The 15906-nt window shown below is 37.6% G+C and overlaps 1 long non-coding RNA gene across 1 annotated transcript in view; it reads left to right on the top strand.

The window, feature by feature from the left end:
• The window catches only part of LOC135165714 (uncharacterized), a 140653-nt gene that overhangs the window by 71661 nt on the left and 53086 nt on the right, over positions 1 to 15906 (top strand). The window lies entirely within an intron of this gene.

Genomic DNA, 15906 nt, shown 5'->3' with positions numbered 1-15906 from the left:
TATTTTTTGACTTGAGGAATGTTCATTAAAGATTACTTTTTTTTATATTTTATTGTGTGTATTAAAACAATAATTGTCCAGAGAAGAAACCAATTGGGCTTGTTTTTTCCCCCGAGTGCCATAAATTCCTCGGAAAAATATTTTAATCAACAAAAATGTCGAAAATCCCTTAAACTTTCTGAAAAAATATGATTCCCCATATTTCACCTTTTTATCGTCAAAAATTGTCCTCGGGGTCATCCCAATAAATCAGCCAACCAGTAGTGGGCATCCATAAACCCCCGCCAGTGGAAATTTTCCTCCCGGGGAGCATTCAGAAATAATTTGCCAGTGAGGTTTTTTTTTTAAAAAACCGAAATATGTCCGGCGAAACAGAATAGGCAGTAAAAGGTGGGCTGGGCACGCAATGTTCACATTAGACAACTTTTGTAGCCGCGAGAATGCTATTTTACGAGGAATATCACATCAACAAAGGTACTCCTAATGCATAGCAAAAACGGAATAAAAAAAATTTTTTTTAAACTGAATTAACCACGAGAGCAAAAATAAATTGAATGAAACAATAGATTATTTATTCCGGGAGAAACTTGTGATTTTTTTTCTCGTCCCACAATAACCAGTTGAACCCATTTTCCTGAGTTTTGTTATGTGAATTCACTCGTGTCAATTTCACTCACTACTGTTTTGTGGTCGGTATTTATGAATTCGAAATACACGGAAGTGCAAGAGATGGAAACACAGAGTCACATTATACGAAATATGAATGCAGTATTACACTGTTTCCGGTGGTATTGTTGTTCGAGAGGATGGACAATGAAATTTCCAATGGATTCAAGTGGTGGAAAAATTTTAGTTGCGAGAGTTGGGATGAGTGAGGCGAAAGAAAATGGGGAGAAGGATGAAAAACTCGACAATGGGCTAGCTTAGATATATTTGATTGTTCAAACCACCTGAATTTAAGTCGCTCGTATGGTCAAAGGAGCGACCTGTTTTAGGTCGCTGCTTGAAGTAGATCTGCGATCCCTTCTCAAGGGATGAGTCGAATTCGAGGTGACAATTTACACGTTGCGAATCCGACATGCGTTTAAATGACGACCTAAATTTAAGACACTACCTGATTTTAAGTCATGTTTCCGATCAACTGCGAGACCTATTTTAACTTGAGACTTGAATGATCTGCAAGAAACCGCTGCGAAAATTAAAAGCCTGATATACATTTAAGCCGTAACCTGAAATTAAGTCAGGACTTGAATATCAATGGCAACTTGGATTTAATCCACTACCTGATTTTAAATTGTGATACCGAATGACACCGAAACTGAACTTAACTCGAGACCTGAATGATCTGAAAAAACCTGCAGCTAATACTAAGCATTTGATGTGCTTTTAATCCGGAACCTGAAATTACTCCACGACCTGATTATCAGTCACAACTTGAATTCAAGACATCTTTCAAATTCAGGTTGAGACCTCAATCAAACCTGTAACATAAGTGAAGTGCTACTCGTAAAATGACAGAGCGGCTTAAAATTAGGTCGTCACCTGATTTTAAGCCAAAACATGAATTTAATCCACATTTTAAAATCAGCTAAAACTCCCACTCTGATTCACAATTGAAATGAAAATTCCTATTTTCATTAAAACCATACCCTGAAATAAAATCACGACCCGATTTTAAGTCGACCTGATCTTAAGCCGCGATTTAAATTTCACTTCCACCCATAAAATGCCAATCATCAATGAGCTTACACTATTCATTCCAGTTACAGATAAAAGCCTCATTGGCCATTAACAAAAACTGCTGCACCATTGAACAAAAAAAACCATCAGCTTTTTTCAATAATTCGAGAGAGCCATGATTGATTGATTAAAACTGATACAGCACTGAACGCATACGTTCCATTGACATATTCAATATTGCCACCAGTGAATTCTGATCTGATGCGAATGAGAATTAAACATTCGTTATTTTAATGGGGAATTTAATTACTCCGGATGATATTAAGAGGAAATCTGTTCTGACAGAATAAATTGGAACTGAAATATTGTTTCAGTTGTTATTTTGATTTTTTCATTGAACAGTTCAATCAGAAGGTAGTTTTTTTTTAACAATCATTAATTTAATATCAACAGCCATTTCTTGGATGCAGCTAATGAGTTCACTCTCTGTTATCCATTGCAAATAAATAAATTACTCCAATGGCATCTTTTACCTCATAAATAATAATAATAATAATAATAATAAGTATAATTTCTCCATTCTTTCTCATAAAACATTTTCATTCAGTACATCGTGAATAATTGTTTTCCGTTGTATTAAAATTAAAATTTCCCTCCAACTCATCACAATTTCATTAGACATGTTTATTATTCCCTGAAAATGAGAGAACAACATTCATTACTTCAGTATTAATTACCTGACAAGCGATACTGTCGACCTATTTATGCATTCAAGAAGGAAAGTCAAATGGATATACAAGGAAAAATATATAACCGGCAATAGTCGGCTTGTATGGCGAGAGATGTGTAACACAGTTGGTGGAGAAGTACGAAAAGAGAGAAAAAAAAAAAAGGCGAAATGGAGAATGGAAACGGCTTTGCTCCTTGAACCCCCACGAGTGCGTTATCCAGCCCAATGTATCTGCGCCACAAGTTTAAAGGGAGAGGGGAGGAGGGTGATACAGGGCATAAAAACCATTTTATATCCTCCCCCACACTTGTTTTCAAAAGCATACAGACTCTGCCTTTCCAACGATATGCAACTGATCCATCGCAGGATTCATTTATTTCTCGGAACACGATCCTTCAAATGCGAGGATTTTTTTTTTCTACCGTCTGCACGTAATACTGGGATTTCTATTTCTCAAAGAGTCGATGGCCATTCCGTTCAATGGCTGTAAAAATTTCTGATGAATGGAAAAAGGCGGTCTATCTCTTCACATGAGTGGGACGTTAAAAAAAAAAATGCACGAGATGTTTTCGAGGAGAGTTGAAAATATTCAGGTACGACCTGATTTTAAGCCGCCATCGGGCTTAGTTATGCATCTGAATTTGAAGTCCAGACGAACAATCGAGTCGGGACTTGAAAATTTCCTGTCTTAAAGGGACTCAGGCACGAAAATTAAAAAGGCACCCTTAAGTCTACTCGTCACCTAAATTCAGGTACCGATGTGATTTAAGCTTCGATATATAATAACCATCAGTTTGTTATTAATATACACGCAGTTGGATTGAATAGGTCTTTGTACGATTTGCATTTCTTTTATTCTCGTCTTTCCACTTGAGATTGGAAAACATTTTTATGGGTGAAAATTTTGCGAAGTTCGGGGTACGATCTGCTCTTAATGTGAATCATCAGGTCCAGGGTGTTCCGGCCCTTTAGTCTTTTTAGTTAGTCCCTCCGAGGAAAGGAACCAAAACGCTTGTGCCTTTCTCGCGTATCAAATAAAAGAGAATAAAATAACATTCACACATTAAAATCATCATAACTATCCCATCTCTAATATAAACAATTTTAGGAAGCCCTTTGGGGACGGAATCCCGTGTACAATCGACAAGTGAATGACATTCTATTCTCTCTATATTCAATAGTCACCCCATTAAAATAGACCACGACAACCCAAAGGTCTATTACAATCCAAAGTACCCCAACAATTCACTCAATGTCACAATCTGAATTTAATATACAACCTAAATTCAAATCCCAACGTATTCTGAATATACAGCAGCTATCAATTTGTCATCGACTTCTCCACAACCAAGATCTCTAAATAGAGTAAGGAAATCCTAAATTCAGGTCCCAGCCCTCCAGAGATAACAATGCCATCCTCAAAACCGCCAAATAAATGATAAATGGTACGCGTCGTGTATAACCAATGACGTATTATCTCTGACGAGTGGATAAGGATATCAAGAGTCAGACCAACGAGTAGAAGGGACATCTGATCTTCGCCAGAGGTGTGTGCATCACACACTAGGAGGCTTTTCCTCTTTCTCCACCCCCCCGCTCATTGTGAAAACAACCCGCGTACCTCTGTATAGTAGGTACCACCGATGATAAATATGGAAATCATGACGCTAGAGTGGGATACTCGGCTTGGGAGCAGTCGTGTAATGATCTACGAGCAACGTACCAACACCGTGGCTAAAAGGGGATCACTCTGGTTGGTGGGGGAAGGGTTGGGAAGAGGGGGGGGGGAGCAGCCTGTCGGCGTCGTGCCGACTCGCCCGCCAACACGACGTGGCAGGAGGGGGGCAGCGACAAATGGGCGGCCGGGTGAGGCGCGGGGTAGGGGCTGGCGATGGCGAAGGGGGGGTAGTGCGAGAGGCATTAACTGGATAACGCTGAATTCCCTCGGTTCGCATATCCAATGTTTTATTGCATTGATTTCACACGACCGAACTCTGACCGTTCTCTTTCCTGTTTTGGCGGACGAATTATTCAGGGAAAAAAAAACATGATAACAAAAGTTGAAAAAATAACTGATATGATGAATTTACGGTATCAGGTGAAAGGGGGATTTTATCATGAATGGAAAATTTTAAAAAATGATGGGTTTTTTGGGATAGTTTTTATTGTGAGAGAAATGGATGGATTGAATGTTGTATTTGATACATTATTGGTGGGGATTAAAAATTATAACGACTGGTGAAAAAATGCGAAATATGGAGATGGGATTTTAATATTTATATGTTTTGTTAATATGTTGTTCGGGGTATTTTTAGGTATTTTTTGAAATTTTAAAGGGGATTGTTTTATGGGTCATTGCGAATCGTGTTTAATAATGCGATAGAAAGGAAGGATAAATATTGAAAAATAGGGAATGGTTTTGTTATGAACAATTTTAGACTTTTAACAGGGGATACGGGTCATCGTGAGAAACATAAATGAATTAAAAATGTGTTTAATAAATTACGAACAGCGACCGTTCTCTTCCGTTTCGCGTAAGTATTATTCATGGAAAGAAAATGATAACAAAAGTTGGAAAAACGGTAGGAAAATAATATTATGAATACGGTACTAGTCACAAGTCGCAGATTCACGTAACAAAGATAAATTATTTTTATTAAAATGAATAAGTGAATGATTAAAAAAAATTTTTCTGTAATAAACAATTTTTATCTCTATTAAAGAATCCTGGATTTTCATCGCGGATATTCTTCATTATCAGGAAAACGGACGAATTAAATGTCACGTTTAATAAATTAAAAACTCTGAACGTTATCCGCTGTCCTGCTTTGCGTATGAATTATTCATTAAAAAAATTAAAAAAAGAACTTTTATTTCTATGAAAGATTTATAGGCTTTAACGGCGAATAGTCTTTATTACCGGCAGAATGGATGAATTACAAGTCATGTTTGAATAAATTGCCACCATAATTCAGAGAATAATTAGTGTTACACTTTTGTCGGTTTTTACGATGGATTTTTATCACTGGAATCAGGGAGGAGAATTATTACTAGCTTTTTCCAGGTGGATGAGGGAATTTAATTGCCGTGAGTTTATAAGTCACTCTGGATTTAAAAGATTTTTTTCTTTTTTTTTTTACTTCTGCCGAGGAGTACCTGGAGAGCTAGTGCAATCAGCACGTGGCTCTTGAGGGACTATTATGGCTTACATTTATGCTTCTCATCTTCATAATTGTTGGACGGGAGTCGGTGTTGAATGCTTGGATTAAGGAATTAAAATACGGTGAATTAATAAATCTGACACCGAACCCGAGGACGAGTTAATTAGAGGTGAACGGCGTGCGTTAATTTTTTTATGAGGGGGGGGGGGTGAAACTCACCCCAGGGGATGGGCAGGGAATTTTTTTAGGACACTGAGGAGCCCCTGCTCCTATTGCGAAAGATTATTATATGCAATTTATTGTGAGACGTGATGTTTTTTAGTAACTTTTATTTTTCCACTTCAGTTATTTACTAACTCGTAAATAAGGATTTTTTAAAATTAAAATTTGACTTGTCAAAAATATTTTATTATAGACTATCACAGCTTCGAGGAGAAGGAATTAGTATATTGTGTGTCATTTGAAAGATACTTCCGAACGTCGTGATATACTTTGTCCGGATATTGAGGTGAATTAATCAAAAGTCAAAAACACAACACTTCTTAATCAAAATAAAGAATATATTTATTGAATTCTGATTTATACAGTAGGCACGGTGATCAGTGGACTGTATTGAATGTTTACGCGGTCACTAACTGAAGAATGAGCAAGCAGCAGCTTTTATGTGCTAACAAAATCCAGCGAGAAACGCTGTGATTGGCTCGTTACTGTGAAATTGGAGAACTCCCGGAGTAAATAAGTATTGGAAATATAGTACTGGAAGTATTGGGACTTATCAAGTTCGAGTCAAGGTCCCCTAGGACGCTGGTGATGGTCATGGGGACTGGGGATGTAGTGACATAGGATTAGCAATTTTAGTGTATTGATAATGGTTTTATGAGGATAAATGCGAAAAGGAAAAATATGGCGTACAGCGAAAATGATGGGAACCAAATGGAGAAAATTGAGGGACAGAGGTTGGAGAATTACCCAGTCGTAATTTTCATAGCCCTAATACGAACAAAAATCAAGAAAGACTTGAATATCATGACTCAACATATTGGGGTTTAATGATAGATTAAATGCTGCAGAAATATCGTTAAAAAATTAATATTAAAATTGCGAAAAATGGCGGTAACTTCTAACGATGTGAGAACAATTTTTAATGTGACGCCCTCGAATTTATGTGAAAATCTCTTAGAGAAAATGGTAGGAGTTAAATAATCTCTAGTTTTTCACCGCATTGACACATTCCACCTGTCCACAAATTACCCGCATATTCATAATACCCTAAACTTTGCCATCCAGCAGCCATGTGGCCCTGACAAAACTAGTTATCCACCAGTTTAATTCTGGTGTCCCCACTTTTATATGAAATATTAATGCCGTCGAATATCCATTTCCCAGTTGACAAAATTAGCTCCAAAGCTTTCTACATAGTTTTAAACTCCTCTTGACGTCTCACTCAGCTTTATACTCATCCTTTCTCCCTCATTTTCAATGGATATCACTCGAGTATAAACGACAAAATACGTCGAGGATAGAGACAAACTGTAGTTTCTGCTTTTGGCACAGCTGTGAAATGCATCCCTCCGTTGGGACATGTATTTCCCATTCTGGACTGTCGAATATTTAGAGTCTCGGGCTCTTAACTATTCATCAATGGCACACACGCAAAACTGACCCATGGATTACCAAACTGTTGGATGGAAATAGTCCCTGTCAGGTATTGTCATGTACCTGGTTACATCCGGATTTCATCAATCTGCATCGCCACAACGAGGAGATTTTCATACAATTCTTTTGACAGTTTTGGGGTTGAAAAATGGGGCCATTGAATAGTGGGATTTGTGCTTTCAAAAAAAGGTAATATTTTCATTAACTATTTTCATGTGACTGTGATGGTCCTTGACAATTTTTTTTTGTCGTATTGGGGACAGAAATTACTTGTGGGGAGGAATTATTTTCGTGGGAGACTTTATTTTGGAAGGAACGTAATGGGAGGGTATACGTACGACGTGTGACCTTCATGACCGTTATTCTGAGCTTTCCTGATCGACACTAACCTTCTTCTGACTATTTTCAATGCTGTACAGCTTAGTTCAATGCACTATTGAACTTCATGAATCTTTTTGTAGCGTTTGCTTGACATACAGCTGTCTTTGATTCTTTTTAGATTCGCTTGAACCTTCTCATCATTTTTTGACCTTCTTCAAGCTCATTCAGATTCCCTTTTGAGTCTTTTAAACCTCTTGAGTCTTCAATCTTTTGAATCTCACGAACCTTTTCCTCATTTTTGACCTTCATCCACCTTATACAGATTTCCTTTTTGGTCTTGTGAACCTTTTTTGAGGCTTTCGAATGTTTTGAGTCTGATGAACCTCCTGATCCTTTTGAACCCTTCTTCAGCCCGTCTGAATCGTATTCTTATTTTTTTTTGATCCTCATAAATCCCATTCCAACCCTTCTCTGGGTTTCGCAAACATTCTTCTAACCCGTTATCCTTCCCATAAACCTTCTTACCCTTTTTTGACCTTCATTAACCTTTCTTACACCTTTTGCACTCTTGATTTAGCGCTTTACGGGTTTTTTCCATAAAATCCACTAATTAGTATCGCGATGTAATTTCCTATGAAAGAAAAAACAGAATCGTCACTGAAATTTTCATAGTCATGTCTGTAATCAATTTGAACAAAGTTCCAACTTTCGTAATTTCCCGTGAATATTTCTCTCTGTCTGCCACGACTCCTTTTATCATCGACAAACAATTCAAATTGACTCCCAGATTGGCATTTGCATCTACAAATTGACGTCGACCCGGAAATCACTGACAGCTAACAAAACAAAATAAAAAAAAAATTGATCCCTTTGACAAGTTGTGCACACATACACGAACGTGTTACCCACAAACTCAGTGTCTTCAGTATGCATGAGATGCCAGCATCTACCTTAAAAGGAGGAGTTTGGTACTGTAACGCTAACGTGCAGCCATATCTTAGAAGGAAAATAGTTTCCTTATACCTTTGAGAAATCCTCCCCTTCCATCTCTACCACCCCTTCTCACTCGTGTGAATCTGTGCTGAGTTGTTCGACGCACGGAGCCATGAGTCAAGGGCCGGGGGTTGGAAATATCGCAAGAATGTCTTTTCTTCATACTCAACTTTTCTGAAATATTCGCCTTTGAATATTTGAAAAATAGGGGAGAATTTTTCCAGGGGAAAACGGAGTGAATGACTGCATCGAATACCTTATACACATGTAAGAACGAGGGTGAAAATGATACCTCTCAGTTCACACCAGTTATTCCTGAGGTGTCGAAGAAAAAATTCTACCGCATTAGTGGAATTATTTTTATATGACCACATGGTCTCCCAAGGTTGTGGTAGGGTGGGAGAGCCCTAGAAAAACTTGAACGTCAATTACACGGAGAGAACTTTTCTAAATAAAATTCTAACCCTTTTTGCCTCCTTAATCCGTTAGCCGTTTGTTCCGTGATCACCGGAACGGACGGTTTGAAAACCATCACCTCAAAACCCATCACCATCATCGCCGTATCAATTAGGTCGCCCCCAATTCCCGTAAACTAAACCCGGGATTACATCAACCACCTGACAGTCAGCAAACATCTCCCCATCCGCGCCGCCACCTCCTTTGAAAGGCCTATACACGTTTGGGGAGAGCGCCCCCTGGCGGTGGCGTCGTCATACTACACGGAAAGCGTCAACACTGTCAAGCCATGTTCCGTCGCTGAATCACTCTCGTCAGCATTTGAAGATGTTGCTAGCGCTAATGAGACATTCAGACCTCTCGAGGCGGAAGGGGGGGGGGTACACGAAAATAATCTATTCTCGCAATTATCTGAAATGTATTATCTTCAAGTGGAGGATGCGTTGGAACCGTTGAATTTCGTAACAGCGGCGGAAGCGTTACGTTTTCTTCCAGCGAATGAATACATCTCGGGTGTTTTGTATTCATATTTATCTCCTTCAGGTGAGCATCATACCGGGGAAATTGAATGCTAATGAGGCTCGTATTCATGGCTTAAAAACCACCGGGAGGAAAAAAAAAGTAATCTCTCAGTGTTTGCAACACTTGGTCAGAATAATAAATATTAGTGATTCAGTAATATTCGGGAGGGGGCGAAAAAGGTGGGGGGCTAACGGTGCGAGTTGGATAAATTTTTAGGTGTTCAAAGGTAACGAGTAGAGCTTTAAATCCACTCAAAACTTTTTCATATTCACTCTGCCGTTGTCATGTTATCAATAATTGAAAATTACTGCGTACGGCTTTCAAGCTTTGAATGAAAAAAAAAACGTTTCGTAATTAAAATTGGTCAATAATGATGCGATGGAAATGAAACGTTAAGATTTGCGATTCATCAAAAATACTTCAAACTCACTGAAAACTTTTTAGCATTTCCGCTGCCAAAAATTGCCCTGTAAGCTTAGGAGAAAAAATCTGACTGGTAAATGGAAGATAGTTTGATCATCTCTTTGGACATTCTCATCACCCCTAATTGCAACATAAAATCATAATTTCCTGTTCTCGCGATTACCTCATCTATTATCTTTAAGTGGATCTCATAATTATCTCATCTATTATCTTTAAGTGAAGCAGACGTTGCGATCATTGGATTCCGTAATAGCGTATTCGCGATGGAAGTGAAGAATCGTGTTTTCTTTCAGCGAATGAATTCACCCCCGGTGTTTTGTATTTATATTTATTTACTTCAGGTGAGCGTCATACCGGAGAAATTGAATGCTAATGAGCCTCGTATTCATGACTAAAAACCACCCCGATGGGGCAAGAGGGGGGGAAAAAAGTGGCGAATGAATCCAAGTGTAATTCCTCAGTGCTTGCAACACGCCAATCGTTCTCACCGAGTGACCCACTTTCAATCCACCACTCTGACGTGCCTGGAAGATACTCAGTTGGATGTACATTGGGTGCATTCAGCCCTGATCCTTCCTCTCTCTCTTGCTCTCTTCTCTCACCGAGGAAAAGTTACGATAATGGATCCACCGGCTTTACCATTTCTATCCAACTGGTTTTTACTCAAATGTCGGTGTAATTTTCATCGAGCGAGAGAGATTCAACAAAAACGTCTTCAGTTGATGAATTTTCTTGAAAAGTTGGGAAAGATGAGTCAAATGATCACTAAATACCGCGAAGAGATGGAGGGAAAAAAATGGGAGGAAACTCGGTCGACTTGGACAACTATGTTATTAAGCTCACAATCAGAACTTCCGGGGAAGCGATGGTTTCACTGGATAATGAGAGAAATGACATTTTCGGGGAGAAACTGCTGCCGGATTTTTAGAGAGTCCAGGGGCATTAGGATGATGGGAAATTTTCCAATTTCACGGATCGATATCGATGGTCGTTTCCGGTGATGAGGTGATCGAAATAAATTGAGTCTTTTGATTTAATTGCTTTTCTTCGGTGGATTCCTGAGAGAGGAAGTCGGATGTTTCGCTGAGGGAATGAAGCCACATTGTGGTAGGGAAAATTATCTTGATGTTAGATGAATGGTTGTTTAGTGATGAGATAGTTGTAATTATTGAAACGTGTGAATGTTATTTTATTCTCTTTTATTTGATACGCGAGAAAGGCACAAGCGCTTTGGTTCGTTTCCTCGGAGGGACTAACTAAAAAGACTAAAGGGCCGGAACACCCTGGACCTGATGATTCAGATTAAGACCAGATCGTACCCCAAACTTCACAGAATTTTCACCCCTAAAAATGTTTTCCAATCTCAAATGGAAACACGAGAATAAAAGAAATACAAATCGTACGAAGACCTATTCAATCCAATTGTTAATTAATTTTCGATAAATTGTTTGAAATGTAAACTCTAATAAGATGATTTTCAAAAGTTTCCTGCATATCTTCCATCGATTTGATAAATAAAATGGCATAAGATAAGGCCATCTCAGATACCATTATCTTAGATTACATCTGAGAAAACATCATCTCAGATAATCTCCATGTAGGCTATGACACGATAAGATAATCTCGAGTAATCTGAAAAAATGGTGAAATCGAACACAATCGAGAAAAATAAGTGCAACAACTCTAAAATCATCTCAATGGAAAAAACAATATTTTTGTAACATGAGAGACACCGATAAACAATTTTCCCACGAGTCAGTTGGAAACATCATATCACAGATAAAACAATGTCCCACACATCCGCACAAGACTACTCCGTAACAATTAATCTCTAACTGCTCTAAACATAGATACCCCTCCCCCTTTCGTTCTGCTTTTTCCATTCCATTGTTGTCCGGTGAATCTCCAAGTAAACATAGCCATCGAAAAAAAAAATGTGAAACAAAAGCTGAGAAAATAGATTGAAATAGCGGACAGCAAAATTCAGAGGGTGAATTTTCGTACTTGTTGGAGTGATGAATGGAAACAGAATAAAGAACTGCCAACCTCCCTCCTTTCCCCCCGCCCCCCCTCTTTCCCATTACTGGTAATGAACAAAGGAGCAGTTTTACATACCCTATCATATGTTTCATTTAACTATGTCAGTGGTAAAGATGGATGATTTTTTTAAATTATTGATGAATTGTTTTAAAAAATAATGTTAAAATATCTTATTTATACAGGAAATATTAATTAGAATTTATTAATAATAATATTATTGATTTGTTCATCAAAAGAAACTTCTCTGTTTGATATAATTTAGTAGCAAAAATGCTAGACACTATATATTATTTATCTATATACATTTATTTAAAAATTGTCCCAATTTTAAATAAACAAAAATGTTATTTGTTAAATAATAGATTGATTTTATCTGTTTACCATTTATGCTGGGAAATAAGTTATTGGTTTAGTCGATAAACTATTTTTTTTGAATCAATGAAGATTTTTCGATTAAAAAAATAAAAATATGTTTCCTCCTATGCTGGGAAGTTAATTAAAGAATGTAAACAATTGACAGGAGAAAATTTGATAGATTTATAATTAAAGGATGCACATCTCCCATCTGCAGCCATCATCAATATGATGAGTAATAACAGGCTGTAGCAGTTGTCTAGCTGATGTTTTCGGCTTTAGATGCAGATGGGGCAGGCAGTTTAGGGTTGGCCAACTCCGTGGTTAAACTGTATATAATTATAGCCCGTATGTATGAGCCCAATCTACTTCATCCCAGTTTCTAGTTCTCCTGGACGAATATCTGCACCATGTGGAGAAGTATATCGAGTGGAACATGATTTCGATAGGCGTTACTGCAGTTGTACTGGCCGAAGCCCTTTTACCCACCTGAATATTGGACAGCCTTGATAATTTGTTGGATTTTCAAACCGTTGAAATTGCTTTGCAGTACACGAAGAGAAATATTTACTGAGGAGCACCAGAAGAGGAACTTGAAAATTCCAATTTGGATGTCATCCACGAGAGAAGGAAAATTCAACGAAAATTATTAGTCAGAATTTGAACTTTATTTTTCAGTCATGGAAGTTTCTTTAGAGTTACGTACAAATGAGTCATCTGACTTATTATTTTTTTATTAAAAGAAAATGATTAAGACAAGGACAAAAAATATGTACCAACAAAAACAAAAGTATATTTAATAATTAATTCTTGTTTGAAGGCAGTCAATACTGTTGGGCCCCACCGCACAAGAATTTTAACTTTCAGTTAAATTTTACTGGTTCGAGAAAAATTACCTGCTCTTCTTACATTTGACCTAGTAGATCAGAAAATTTACTGACACATTGATAATTATTCCCTTCCATTTCCACAAAAATTACCAACCAACAGAAAATTTAATAATTAATCTAATTATCAAAATTAGATGTTGGTGATTTTCTGGAAATTATCAACATCAGCTTGTTTAAAGATTATGCCAAGAGTCAGGGAATTTTTACTGGTCATTTCTCTCTGCGTTGTGTCAGCGTCACCCCCAGGCTGGTCGTCGGTCGATGGGGGGTTGTTCACTTTCATTCATTAAATTCCAGAGGAGAATATTCGGGTTGTCGATAGATGCGAACCCCTGTTGGCGGTGGGCGAATTCTGCTGTTTGTTGAGGCTCATTATTATCTAGAATTTTACCATGTTTCCCGCCAACTTTGGAAACTTATTATGTACGTTTCAACTGAAATAGTTTCGGGGATCATGCATTAATTAGAGAGAAGTCGATGCTTTCATTGAAACCAACAATGCTATCATAACGAGCTTCAATTGTGTTATTTGAGATACATTTTTTCGCGAAGAGTTTGGTATTGCATTTCTTGGAAGGATTTTCATTATTCTGAGCAGTGGAGCCCCACGATAGACGAAGATAAAATTATCTGACATTATCTGGGTATGAGATAATATTTGTTTTCCCTAAAAACCTTTTATTTTGTATGAAAGGTCCTTAAAAACCTATCGTAAACTTCCTTGTAGATAATTTTCTGGAGATGAGATCAAACTATCTAGATAATCAAGTCCATATTTATGTGAGAACGGTAATTATAAAATTGTTAAGTACTTCGCGATTTGTTGCCCGATGAATAATTAGGCAGGCACCTCATCCCTTCAGACTATCTTCAGTTTAAATTATCTTTTGAATATCTTCAGATTAGAAGATGATCTCACACCTACAAAATTATGCTCTCACAGACCCTTCTACATTCACTCCATCCACAGTAATCAACACTTGAAAATTATTAGTCACGTGTGCGACGATGAGTTGAGATAAAATTATCTGAGATAACCTCAAGACGAGTTGAAAACTTTTTCTCGAGAAAGAGTCTCATTTTTTCTTATGAAACACTTTAACAAGATATATCTTACCTCATCTAATCCATCACCTCTTCCAGATAACTTGAAATCATCTAGATGATTTCATCTAAAATCATCTCAAATAAGATAATTTCCACAAATACGGCAAAAAATCAGTCTTTAGTCTCGCTCAGTAGTGAACAACCCATCTCATCCATTTTACCACAAATTCCCCACAAGACCTCATTACCAGACTGTCTTGAAATAAAAAATAATCTGAAAAATACAAAATAATACTCCTCCGGTTACGCCATTGAAAAAGCATATTTTCCAGAGGCATCTTGTTATCCCAAGACTTCCACAACTTCATTAATCCGCCCAAGTTTTTCCCCGTGGTCTTGTAAATTTCCGTATAACACAAGTTCTCGAAAAAAAAACACCGAAAAATGAGAATAAAAATTGCCGAAAGTAAATGTGACATTCTGGCGGCACAAGCTGACGCCAGAAACGAGGAAACTTGAAATTGGTCGACTACCCTGGATTCTTAGCGGCTCGACGCTCAAAGGTGAAAGCACCCCGTGATTACAACATGTTGAACATTGTCCAAAAGTTGTCGTATTAAAGCTCCTCGGATGCATAAATGTTTCGTCTGTTACACATCCGTTAAATCAATTTGTGAACAACTGACCTCTCATCCCCACCCAGTGAGCCTTATATACTTCACCGAAATTCTATACTCCGTCGTATTTGTTGTTACTCAGTAACCGTAAACTGAACATTTTCTCCAGCTCCTTCCCACCCCCACCCCTTCAGCTTTTTTTTTTATTTCACGTCCACTTTGTTTCGTATTTCTCTGCTCTCGGAAAACTTTTCACGTTAATTATCTTCGCTCCCCTGAGTATTTCAATTCCGCAAAAAGTGAAATAAAAATTTCTCCCCCACCTCAAATACGTGAAATAAAATGCTTGGATTATTGTCAACAATGTTTTTGTTTTTATTAAAAATTTTTTACCAACCGGAAAGTATATTTCCCGGGTTGTTAGGTACACGAGGTGGCTTTCAACGGAATTATTATTATTATTATTTACGGTAACATTGTGATGATTTCCAACGAGATGGGCTCCGTTGTTGGTAATTTTTATAATTATCCTATTGTAATAATTGATTTAACACGGCGGATGCTCATGAAAGATGAGGAAAAATAATGTCAGAGATATTTATCCGATAATTGACGAGTCAACCTTGAATTTATATTTTTTTTAGAATCATGGAGGGGAGGAGAGTGGGGTGAGAAACTAATAGCATCGGGGAGAACATCCCTCTCGTTCTCTGTATCTCGACGAGAAAAAAAAATAGAGTGAAATATCATTTTCCAGTGGAGTGAACGATTCCATTCGCGCAAAATAAATTACGGATACTGTTGGACCGTTCGATAATGCAGCTGATGATTCTGAAAGAAAAAAAAAAATCTATGACGTCCATCAGCAGTGGAAAAGATACTGAATGTAGGGCGTATGAAAAAAATATCACGAATCATCTCGTGATGTCGATATTCACAAATAGATTTAATCTGAGTTACAGGGTATCAAAGGGGTTGGAGGGCAGAAGTGGCAATTCGGTAGTAGGTAATCGATA

Source organism: Diachasmimorpha longicaudata, chromosome 9 (assembly GCF_034640455.1).
Source record: "Diachasmimorpha longicaudata isolate KC_UGA_2023 chromosome 9, iyDiaLong2, whole genome shotgun sequence".
NCBI classification, from domain to species: domain Eukaryota; kingdom Metazoa; phylum Arthropoda; class Insecta; order Hymenoptera; family Braconidae; genus Diachasmimorpha; species Diachasmimorpha longicaudata.
Note: the sequence above shows the minus strand (reverse complement) of the source record. Positions and strands in the feature narration are given on the sequence as shown.